Source organism: Macrobrachium nipponense, chromosome 2 (genome assembly GCF_015104395.2).
Source record: "Macrobrachium nipponense isolate FS-2020 chromosome 2, ASM1510439v2, whole genome shotgun sequence".
Lineage (NCBI taxonomy): Eukaryota > Metazoa > Arthropoda > Malacostraca > Decapoda > Palaemonidae > Macrobrachium > Macrobrachium nipponense.
Genome location: NC_087201.1, coordinates 24,941,467 through 24,953,666, shown reverse-complemented (window position 1 = coordinate 24,953,666; position 12,200 = coordinate 24,941,467). Strand labels below are relative to the sequence as shown.

General features: G+C 34.7%; 1 protein-coding gene across 2 annotated transcripts in view; it reads left to right on the top strand.

The window, feature by feature from the left end:
• Window positions 1-11,221: 11,221 nt before the first annotated feature.
• The window catches only part of LOC135220492 (arylsulfatase H-like), a 63,665-nt gene continuing 62,686 nt past the window's right edge, over window positions 11,222-12,200 (top strand). For both annotated transcript variants that reach the window (XM_064257628.1, XM_064257629.1), the window contains exon 1: window positions 11,222-11,366. The gene's annotated coding sequence lies outside the window, so the exon portion shown is untranslated. The remainder of the gene's footprint in view (window positions 11,367-12,200) is intronic.

Below are 12,200 nucleotides of genomic sequence, written 5' to 3'. Positions count from 1 at the left end.
GATTCGTAAACTTTCCTTCAGGAGCTGGTGTTCCTTAGGAAGTTTAAGAATTATACTTTTTCACTCTACATTAATTTTCTCTATTGTTCGCTATTGTTCTATTGTTCTCTCTGTCTGTAGTATACATATATAATATATATATATATATATATATATATATATATATATATATATATATATATATATATATATACACACACACACACACACACACACACACATATATATATATATATATATATATATATATATATATTATATATATATATATACATATATGTATGTATGTAAACAGGCCCTGTAGCAATCAAAGAGGCGACTATGAAAAGGCTTCAGTATATCTAATCGCAGTTTATTGTCACTGCATTATCAAGGCTGAAACTGACACAATGAAATAACAAAAAAAAAAAAAACTTACGAAAACGTAAAAAAAAAAAAAAAACTTAAAGATATCACTACAAACACACGGACAAAACCTATCTAAGCTGAACTAAAAACTAAAGTGTACTGCAGTCTAAATATCTAAAACATTCCAAAAAACAATGGTAAGGAAACAAAACTACCAATTATGCAATTAACAGTTGCGTAGAGGTTGACTGGGAGAGTATGGTAGTTTATAATATATATATCTATATATATATATATATATATATATATATATATATATATTATATATATATATTTTATATATATATATATATATATACATATACTATATATATATCATATATATAATAATATATATATATCTATATATATATATATATATATATATATATATATATATATATATATATATATATATGTACATATAGTTTGATATATATATATATATAATATATATATATATATACTATAAGCAGCATACCACAGGAAAATGATAGTCAGAAATCCATGCGCTTTCGTCTTTACTAAGACATTGTCAAGGAGCTAATGAAATACAATAGGAGAGAAAGGTCTCAGGTACACAACAAGATCAAGAATACCAGATGGTTAATTGTCAAAAGGGTAAAAATTAAGAGAGATAATCCAGGATTATCGGATATCACACGGTCACAAACCTAAACAGATTTGACCCTAACCGAAATTACAAAGTATCTTTACAGTCCACAACATGTAAAAACTGAATATATTAATTTTGTTGCTTATATTTATCTACAACTTTTTTCATTAAGAAAGCATCAAGTTTAAATAAACCAAGACTTAAATTTAGAACATTTCTATTTTTTGACTTGATGAAACAAGATTCAATGATATTCCTTTTAACTGTATCATTACATGGGATTAAGGCTCTTGCTTGACTCCAGTTAATAGGATGATCTAAATCTCTCATATGTACGAATAATGCATTCGATATTTGCCCAGTTCTCACAGAAGAGTGGTGCTGTTTGAGACGTTGTGAAAGAGATTTACCGGTCTGTCCGTAATAGAATTTATCACAATTTTTTGCAAGGAATTTCATATATGCAGCCAGGAAGATCATAAGGAGAATTTTTGATTACTAAACTCTTGACATCAATATTACTGAAAACAACATTTATGTTAAAAAGCTTTAAAATTATAGGAATGTCTAAAAACCTTTTATCATAGGGTAATTTTAGAATGTTATGCTTACTAAATTCAAGTTTATCATTAGTTGAATAAAATGTTTTTCTAGCTCTTTTCCATGCCACATCTACAAAAGTCCTTGGGCATGTAAGTTTCAATGCAATATCATAAATAGTTTTAATTTCAGCGTCAATAAACTGCGGGCTACAGAAACGTAAAGCCCTTAGGAACATCCCAGAAAAAACAGAGAATTTAACATTTTGATGGTGATTGGAGTAGTAATGAACAAAAGAGGCAATATTAGTTGATTTTCGAAAGACTGAAAAGGTGAAATTTCTATCATTTCTAAGGACAGTTACATCAAGAAAATTAAAATTACAATTTCTTTCTTCCTCTACAGTAAATTTTATAGAAGGGACTAAATTATTGAGATTATGAAGGAATTCCTGGAGATTTTCGTGAACTGGCCAAATACAGAAAATATCATCCACATACCTAAACCATATAACTTTTCGGGGCAAAATTCTTGGTAAGAGTTTTCTCTAAAAAAAATTCCATGTAAATATTGCTAAGGACAGGAGATAAGGGATTACCCATAGCCATGCTAAACTTTTGTACAAAAAATTCCCCATTAAAACAAAAATTACCATCTTTGATACATAACCTTATGAGACAAATGAGGTTTGCTACACTTGAGGGAATGTCATGACGTTCTAATTCATCCTCCAAATATTCAAGTAAGTCATCTACAGGCACTTTAGTAAATAAAGAGACAACATCAAAACTAACCAAATTAAAATCAAAATTCAAATTTAAAATATTTAATTTGTTTATAAAATCAACATTGTTTTTAACATTCGTGTTATAAATGTTTCCTTCCAAAGGGGTAAGAATTTTTACAAGCCATTTAGATAAATTATACGTAACTGAGCCCACTGCACTAATGATTGGTCTGATAGGGTTATTGATTTTATGTGTCTTGACTAAACGATACATATAAGGTAGGGAGGCGCATCGCGGTGTAAACTGTTTAATTAAATGGTCCAAGCCCTTCAAAATGGATTTAATTTGTTTATTAAAATGAGAGTTCACTGTCTGAGTAGGGTCAGACCTCAGTTTCGTATAAGTATCAGTATCATTGTCATTATTTTACTTACATAGTCACTTTTATTCATTATTGCCACTGCATTAGATTTATCTGCTTTTGTCACTTTCACTGTTTCGTCTTCTTTAATTTTCTTAAAAGCCTGGAGAAATCTCACGGGTACATTAGGGGGAGAAGGTTTACTCATAGCACCATACACAATACCTTTACAATTATTGATATCATCAGGGCATAAGTTTTGATTAAATTTTTCCAAATAACAAAAGGATATTGAAATGTCGACACAGTCCAGGTTACCATTAAATACACCAAAGCTTAACCCATATCCCAAAGCCGCTGTCGTAGCACTATCCACTGGTTTGTCTGATAAATTAATCATGAAGTCCACGTTGGCATGCTTAGTCCAGTCGCTTTCAGCAATAAGATTCTTCAGCTTGAATTGAAGCTTCCTTGAAGGAAGCTTCAAGTCAAGCTGAAGTCAAGCTGAAGAATCTTCTTATTGCTGAAAGCGACTGGACTAAGCATGCCAACGTGGACTTCATGATTAATTTATCAGACAAACTAGTGGATAGTGCTACCAATAATGATTATATTAATAGGAATAATGAGAAGCTGTGATAAATATTAACATAATTATCATCATTATCAATACGACATGGCCATGTGCATAGGAAAAACAATGTTACGAAATGCATTTTCATTCAATTGCTAAATACCGGTCTTTATCCACACAGGCCCTATGACCGTTTAGTAAATTTCGTGGGCATCTTAACCATACTTTACGTATCCTTGAAACTCCAGGGTAACAATGGTTTTCACAGTGTGTGTTAGTGTATGTAAGGCCCCGTCCACACGGTCGAGCTTTGGTCAACGAACTTTGTCCGATGTGACGTCAGAAGCGGAGAAACGGCGGGAAAAGTCAGAACTTTACCGCAGTTTCTCCGCTTCTGACGTCACATCGAACAAAGTTAAAAAGAAACGTGAAATGCCCCATGGAACTGCATTATACCATTAACATTCTCATTTGATGCCCATTCCTTTATTGGACGCTACTTGGGTGTTTGAGTGTGAAACAAAATAAGAATTCCATACACTACTATTACCACTACTACGAACATCAGTCTTCATTCATAAAGTATGTGGGCTGGCGTCTAGTAAAGTACGTCATACTAGAGTCAATGGGTGGGAAGGCCTTCAGTAATGACGTTTTATTAGCTTCTATCTACGAGCCTGCTATTTTTTAGCCAACTTTCCCTTTAAATCTCTTTGATTTACTCTTAAGCGCCTGAATTATCAATATTGGGCATTATTCCATATTTTTGCCAAGTATTTATGGCTTCAAATAAGCTGTATCCCAAATACGATCCATATCCGATGCTTTGGACAGATTTTATCGACGAAAATGAACTGGAATGCACACCAGTTATGTATGGCTCACTCCCGTCATCAATTTTAACAACCCTGGGCAGGAGCGATATAAAGCCTAGACCGCATTCTTAACCTAATAATGCCAACTAACATACTCCAGGACCAGACAAACTTATATCTTTCTTCTAGTATAATTCTTTATAAACGTACTACCCCCTGGACTCCTGTTAACCTGTTGGGATCATCTATATTACGTGGAGGATATTGCAACTATTATTAGGCTTTCAATAGAAAATAACGTCCCATTTAAACGGACATATAATTCCATCTTTTTAAGCTTAAATACACAAAGTGGTGTATACGTATTCGTCACCACTCGTTTTTTAGGTTTAATAGCTCACCCAAGCCGTCAAAAATGACGTTAATCGCTATTTCCCCTGTTTGGGGGGGCGGGGGGGGGGGGGGGGGGGGTTTGTTTTCTGCTGTTCTCACCTGCTTGGAAGCACAGCTTATCTTTCCTAAGTATCCTAAAATACAGGGTTTCAAAGTTTTTACCTCAAAAATCCGTGTTGAGTTGACATGCCCGTTATTTGCTGCAGTCCTGGATTGTAATTAGGCAATTTAAAACTAGCGTATTTTTGTTAATGCATTAGTTTTTACCTATAAAAAAAAAACAACCCTTACTCTTTCACCCTTTACCCAAAATTGCATTTGCAGCGCAAATACACATTTACACTAAGTGCATTATAATTATTCATCTAATCACCAAACATCCAACCAAAGCAAACCCTCAGTTTCCCCATCTCTAACTACACTACTTACTGCAGGGCAGCCTTTTAATCGAGATTCCAAGTCATTTCTTACATTAATGCTTTATTGTAAAAGGGACTACCCAGGTTGCCAATTTTATATTCTTTACCAACGCATATCTAGGGCCCCGTCCACCCGGTCGAGCTTTGGTCGACGAACTCAGAAGCGGAGAAACAGCGAGAAAAGTCAGAACTTTACCTCAGTTTCTTCGCTTCTGACGTCACATCGAACAAAGTTTGTCGAGCAAAGCTCGGCCGTGTGGACGGGGCCTAATATCTTGTCAGTTTCGCGCAAACTCCCAACTGCCGAAACTCAGGCCATACCAAATATTTTTACCACAGGTTGGAGAACTGAATAAAACCAGACTTAAATTCTCAGCCATCAAAACACAGAATGCCACATGATGAAATTTCAAAATACAGTCAATTTCCTTTGTATTAGTTAGCAATTTGATGTATAGTACTGATCCAAATTAGAACTATTAAGACAAGTCTCTAAAAATCTTATGTCCTTGAATCTTGACAATAAAAACCATTTAACAGCTTACGAACCCTTTTTCACAATCAGTGTTAATTTTATGTGGTTACAAACATTGGTAATTACAGGATGGTGCGCACACTGCAATCTGTCTTAATCATGAATCTATGGTTACAAAATTATTTATTCTCAAAATTATTTATTCCCAAAATTACTTATTCTCAAAATTATTTATCCTCAAAATTATTTATTCTCAAAATTATTCATCCTCAAAACTATTTATTCTCAAAACTATTTATTCTCAAAGTTATTTATTCTCAAAATTATTTATCCTCAAAACTATTTATTCTCAAAACTATTTATTTTCAAAACTATTTATTCTCAAAATTATTTATTCTCAAAACTATCTATTCTCAAAATTACTTATTCTCAAAACCTGTTTTATCACACTTCAAAACTAAAATTAGGAAAGGCTCGCTTTTGAAACAGATCGAAAAAGGAGTATTCCACGAACTAATCACACAGTTGATCCAAATCTTCGAGTTCGCCATTCTAAACCCCTCAGAGAAAGGTCACCTGCAAGTCAAGAAAAGTAACGGGAAAAACTATAGATAAAACTAAACAAAAAAGCAAACCTTAAAACAAAGTAGAAAAAATGAAAAGTTAACGTATACACTTGCTCATTACGTAAGTTTTCTTTTATGCAAAAATCTTTTCGAATTACAAAATGCCCAAAACATCAAACCTCCTTCAAAATACTAACATCTGTCAAGTATTTAAAAAGTTTGACCTTGGATTTTAAGATTTTAATTCTGCAGTTTTTATGTAAAGATCAAACTGCCCTAAACTGAAAACTTAGTTGTATATGAAAAACTGACCAAAGTAATATTACAAAAAATAGTTTTTGAAATCACAGTATTAGGCCGAAAAGCAACTAAAACCAGAGTGAATTAAACTAATAAATTCAATAACCATAAAAACTACTTAATACATGGCTTACAAACACAAAATATATGGCTTACAAATACAAGTTAACTGTTAAGACAGGAACTTCAGACCAGTTTTATACAAACCATTAGATTTAGCAAACCCTTCCTTATATACAAAACATTAAGTGTGACGCTAATCTACAGAGATTACTAGATTATCAGTTTAAAAAAATAACTAATAATAAAGTTAAAACTCACGGTCTTCAACGAAAAAAAAAAAACACTCCAAGGACTCGCATAGTAGGTCAACACGCAACTATGCAAGCCCTGAGGAGCGCCTCCACCCGATCAGGGCCACCGCCCCCGATGGGGTGGAGGTAAAGGGAAAAAAAATGGATATTGAAGTTCTGAAGAATCTCTGGATAGCAGCAATTTTTTCTCTCGTTTCAACCAGTCTTGAATATTCATCGTAGAATCATTCCCTAAAATTATTTTCTTAAAGTTCGCATACTAACAACAATTTTTATGTTATTCTCCTTGTAAGGACAAGACTGCTCTTAATAATTGAACATCCATTTAATTCAAACAAAACTTTAAAAGCATTGATAAAACTGGCTGTGATGAACTAGATACAACAACAACAAAGGGAATATTTAGTTTTACGGTAATACTAGGCAATAACTCCGCACGGACTGCAAGGAACGTTCCGCGAATAAAGGAACGTTCCCGCGAATAAAGGAACGTTCCGCGAATAAAGGAACGTTCCCGCAAATACGACAGACACCAGTGATTGAGGACGTCATGTGCATTTCACCATGTTTAGTACTAGCCACTGTGGGTTAATTACAGTAGACACACCAAAAATAACGGTAAATTCTTAATATGCAACCCAAAGAAACACCCAACGACGCGGAGTTAATACCTAGATCTACCAAATATTCATACTATAAATAAAGATATTAATCCTTGATTTTTATAGATTATCGCAATGTATTCGAGATCTAAGGACAGGTTAAAATTATATATCTGAGTTTTACCAGACCACTGAGCTGAATAACAGCTCTCCTAAGGCTGGCCCGAAGGATTAGATATTTTTAGTTCGAGTCGGTGTGAAACAAAAGACAAACGGCCGTCACTGAAACCAATCCATAGCGTCGAACTTCAGGAGTGGAAAATATTTAAAAAAAATGCTAAAGATACTGAATAAATCCTGCTAACTTACCCAACTAATTTAAGCAGTGCTTCGTCTACAAAAAACACATTAAAATATATAGTCATGGTCCAAACAATTCTAAACAGAAAGTTCTAAAAAAAGTACAGACGCCTTGAAAATACACGAAGTTGACGTTAAATAATATAGAAAAAGCACAAAACCTTAAAAGGGTACTCGACTACAATGTTAACTCGAAATACAGGCAATCGAAGCATAACGTCTTAATCTTTCCCTAATCTACGTTGGAGCAGATCAAGGCCAATATTGGCCTTGGAGCAGATGCACCGAATTGGATAACCGTCGAACCACTAACCGTACTGATGTGTCTACCAGTACCTGCCAACTGTCAAAATGTAGGAAGACTTTACATGACCGAAAATCAGCTTTCGATGCCGTCACCAGACAAGTGCGCTGTGCAAAGGACCCTGGAACCGCATAAATTCAGTCGTCGACACAAACTCGCGTAAAGTAAACTAGTTTTTTCATTTGAGTCGTTCCAAAAATAACCTTGCCTGGCCCAAAACAGATTTTGCGTGACGAGTACCATTGTATGAGAAAAAGTGTTTAAACAAAAATCTAACTTACACGGTGAAAATTATTTTGTGGATTTCCATTATGGTCCATTAATGTTAATCGTAAAATAAAATGTCTTAAAAAAAACTGGATTTCAAGGAATTGATCCCAAAATAATTTGTGATTGAAACTTCTGTCGGGATCGAAAGAAATATTTTTATCTGGTATCTTCGTAAATCGACTTATCATAATTGCAACAGTATTATCTGAATAGTTATTCCTTATAAATCTGAAAACTTATGTCGAACAAATCCTTTATAATTCTCTCTCTCTCTCTCTCTCTCTCTCCTCTTCTCTCCTCTCCCTCGTCTCTCTCTCTCTCTCTCTCTCTCTCTCTCTCTCTCGCCAACTGGTTTTCCTCTCTCCACCATCGAGTTAAATGAAGTGATGAGAACATAAAGAAGCTAAGATACGACTTCCTAAGCGCTTTTATTCTCACATTTATTCCACATATTTCCTTAACTGCACATTTTACACTCAAACCCAATATCGTCAACATCAAAATCTTTACGATCACTTTCTTAACGATATTAGAATTTGGAGACTTTATCGTATGCTCAAAAAATGTCTGCTTTTCACCCCTCCTTCTTGTTCACATATGTCCTGACGATGCGACATCTGTTGGGTCTTCCGTTAGTTACCTGTTCAACTGCTTCGGTGTTTCATAGTCGGCGAACTCGAAACTCTCTGGATGGCTGTAGGGAACGGACTTTTGTGCACGATAGTACCTAAATTATTCATGTATGCTTCTATTCCTTTCGTTCATTCCAACGCATTTAAGTTACAAATACAAAAAGTCATTCAGAATACTTTTCCGGCTGTGAATCTCAAGTTAATAGCTAAAAATCCCTAAAACTCTGGGTTCTTTGTTCTCCCACAAAGATAAACTTCCGGCTCTGATGCGATCTTTGATGGTTTATTGCTTTACTTGCCCGAAATGTAAAATCGGGAAGTACGAGTGAGCCACCAAGAGATTGCTCAAAGTCAGAATCGATTCTCTTCTCGGAGTCAGTCACCATATACGAGATCTACTTTGAAAACCAAATAATTCTCTAACATACGAGAACATTGCAGTAAGTGTAAGACCTCATTTTCATGTAAAGATTTTCACATCGTTGCCTAAACACCCAATGATTATTCTCTCTCAGTTTTGGAATCGTTAACATTTAAACTTGTGGCCAAATTAACTGGTCAGACCTCTTCCACAGTTTTGTTTATATATATATATATATATATATAAACTATATATATATATATATATATATATTATATATATATATAGATATATATATATATAATATTAATAATATATTATATATTATTATATATATATATGTAAGACGAAGAGGATTTCACTCTTTTAGAATCTATCCTTATAGAAAAACTATCATATTCTCCCACACAACCTCTACGCAAATGTTTATCGCATAATTAGTAGTTTTGTATATATTTTGGTCTCGACTTAACGTTTCCTTACCCTTATTTTTGGGAATGTTTTAGATTTTTAGATATTGCAGCACACTTTAGTTCAATTTAGATAGGTCACGTCCGTGTTGCAGTGATATCTTTAAGTGTTTTTTTTTTTCGTTCTTCGTAAGTTTTTTTTTTTTTCATTGTGTCAGTTTCAGCCTTTGATAATGCAGTGACAATAAACAGTGATTAGATAGACTGAAGCCTTTTCATATACGCCCCTATGATTGCTTCTATGGGCCCTCCAGCTATAGGACCTGTTTAAATACATCCTACATACATACATACATATATACATAAATATATATACATACATTTACACATGTATGTATGTATGTTTGTTTGTTTGTTTTTATGTTGGTTTGCTATAGAAATCGGAACCGCTCGACCAATCTAGAAAAATTCTTGAGATATGGCCATCATTTGACCCAAATTAGATAATACAGCAGCTTTCAAACCCTTAACCCCCGCCCCCCCCATCCCCTTCCGTTTCCCTTTGTAACTTATGTGGTAAATAAACTGTATAGGCTAAAGGTGACAGTTTCTACAGTAATACCTGGATAAAAGGAACAGTTGCCACATTAATGCCTGGATAAGCGGCCATACCTGTTAAAAGAGGCAGACAGCACAATAATACCTGGATAAAAGGGACAACCCTTTTCCCTCAGTCTCCAAGTACACTGTCATACAGTTTTCCCGGGCAATGCTGGGTTGTTCAGCTAGTGTATTCAGTATTTCTTTAAGTTATCCTTGCATGTAGTTTGCTAGAGCTTGGTTTGCCATATATCTCTCAGCTCTATATTCGTTTTCCAAATGCGATGGTTCCATTATGTAGAGAAAGGTATATCTTAGTTTAACCTGACCACTAAGCTGATGAATAGCTCTCCTAGGGCTGGACCAAAGGATTAGATATTTTCACGTGGCTAGGAGCCAATTGGTTACCAAGCAACGGGAGCTGCTACTTATTGTGGGATCTGAACCACATTATATTGAGACATTAATTTCTAATCACCAGAAACAAGTCCCTCTGAAGCCACATTGGCAGAGCGGGGAATCGAACTCGGGAATACCGAATCAGCAGGCGAGCACGTAAACCACTCGTCCAGTGAGGTACTCCATTATGTAGAAGCTTGCTTGGAAAGTTAATGTCCTGTTTTGAATTACTCCAGAGATTTGTGGGTACATTTCAAAATGGTAAATTTTCAGAGTTTCCCTTGCCTCCATGCAAATAGAATTCTTTTCTAGGTAATCCATACATTACGCTAAATGTTTTTTTGTTTTTTTTTTCCAAAGATCACCAGACATTTCAACCAACTGGTGAAAAGAAATCGATTAAATCTGGAGTATATTTCTTCGTGGTAAACTATCGCGCAGAGCCAAAACTAAAATTGATAGATAATGAAATGTCTGACTTTTCAAATCGGACACGATCATGGCTGACTTTAACCTTAATTAAAATCAAAACTACTGAGGCTAAAGGGCTGCAATTTGGTGTGTTTGAGGATTAGAGAATGGATAATCAACATGCCTATTTGCAGCCCTCTAGCCTCAGTAATTTGTAAGATCTGAGGATGGGCAGAAAAAAGTTCGAGCAGAAAAAGTATAAACGGACAGACAAAGCAATCTTAATAGTTTTCTTTTACAAAAAAAAAAAAAAACTGAAACGAGGAGCAAATCCTGGCTAACCGTGGTATGACCTCACTTAACTCCTTGGCATGTTAGATTAAACTTTCATTTTCGTTATCTTGTCATAGTACAGGAAAGAGACTGACTCTCTCTGTCTCAGTCCGGCTCTGCTTCCCGTGGAGTGCGCTACACGTCCCACCCTTATAAAGTTCAGAAGGTCGGCCTTGAAGAACCACTGATAACGAAGGTAAATCCATAATTATATTGAACACCTTTAAGGCAGTAAAACGCTGACTTAGTTTTTATTGAAGCTTTCGTTTTAATTGCGTTATATTCATAGTTAAGTATTTCACATGATTCAAAATAAGGAAATTGCATAGTTTTTCCGTAATTTCTTTGGGTTAGCGAATCACTTTGAGACGTTAATACAGATCAATAGCATAGTTCAGTGTAGTGTTAACGTGATTTAATTCATCATTAACTGGCTAGTGAACTTCTTATTTGGTAATCTTACATCGCTCGTGACACTTCTGAAGCATTTGCCGGGATCCGGTATAAGTTGTTAGTAAAACTTGTGGTAAAAACTCATGATTATAGCTAAAACTAATCTTCTGTTTTCAAGTTTTCAATCCAGTTACTTGACATCTTTCATTTCTGTTTTTTTTTCTCTCTCTCTCTTCTCTCACTTCACACATTCTCCTTTATTCTCCTGCACATGTTATTTTGCTATGTTTCAGTTTTTCGTGCCCCTAGCTCCTTCTTCTCTTGGGCGTTCGCAAACAGTCAGACATTTCGGAGTGTGTTTTTTTTTTGTCAGGGGACATTTTGGCATATGTTTTTTTGTCAGGGGACATTTTGGCTTATGTTTTTTGTCAGGGGACATTTTGGCATATGTTTTTTGTCAGGGGACATTTTGGCTTATGTTTTTTTGTCAGGGGACATTTTGGCATATGTTTATTTGTCAGGGGACATTTTGGCTTATGTTTTTTTGTCAGGGGACATTTTGGCATATGTTTTTTGTCAGGGGACATTTTGGCTTATGTTTTTTTGTCAGGGGACATTTTTGTGTATGTGTTTTGTC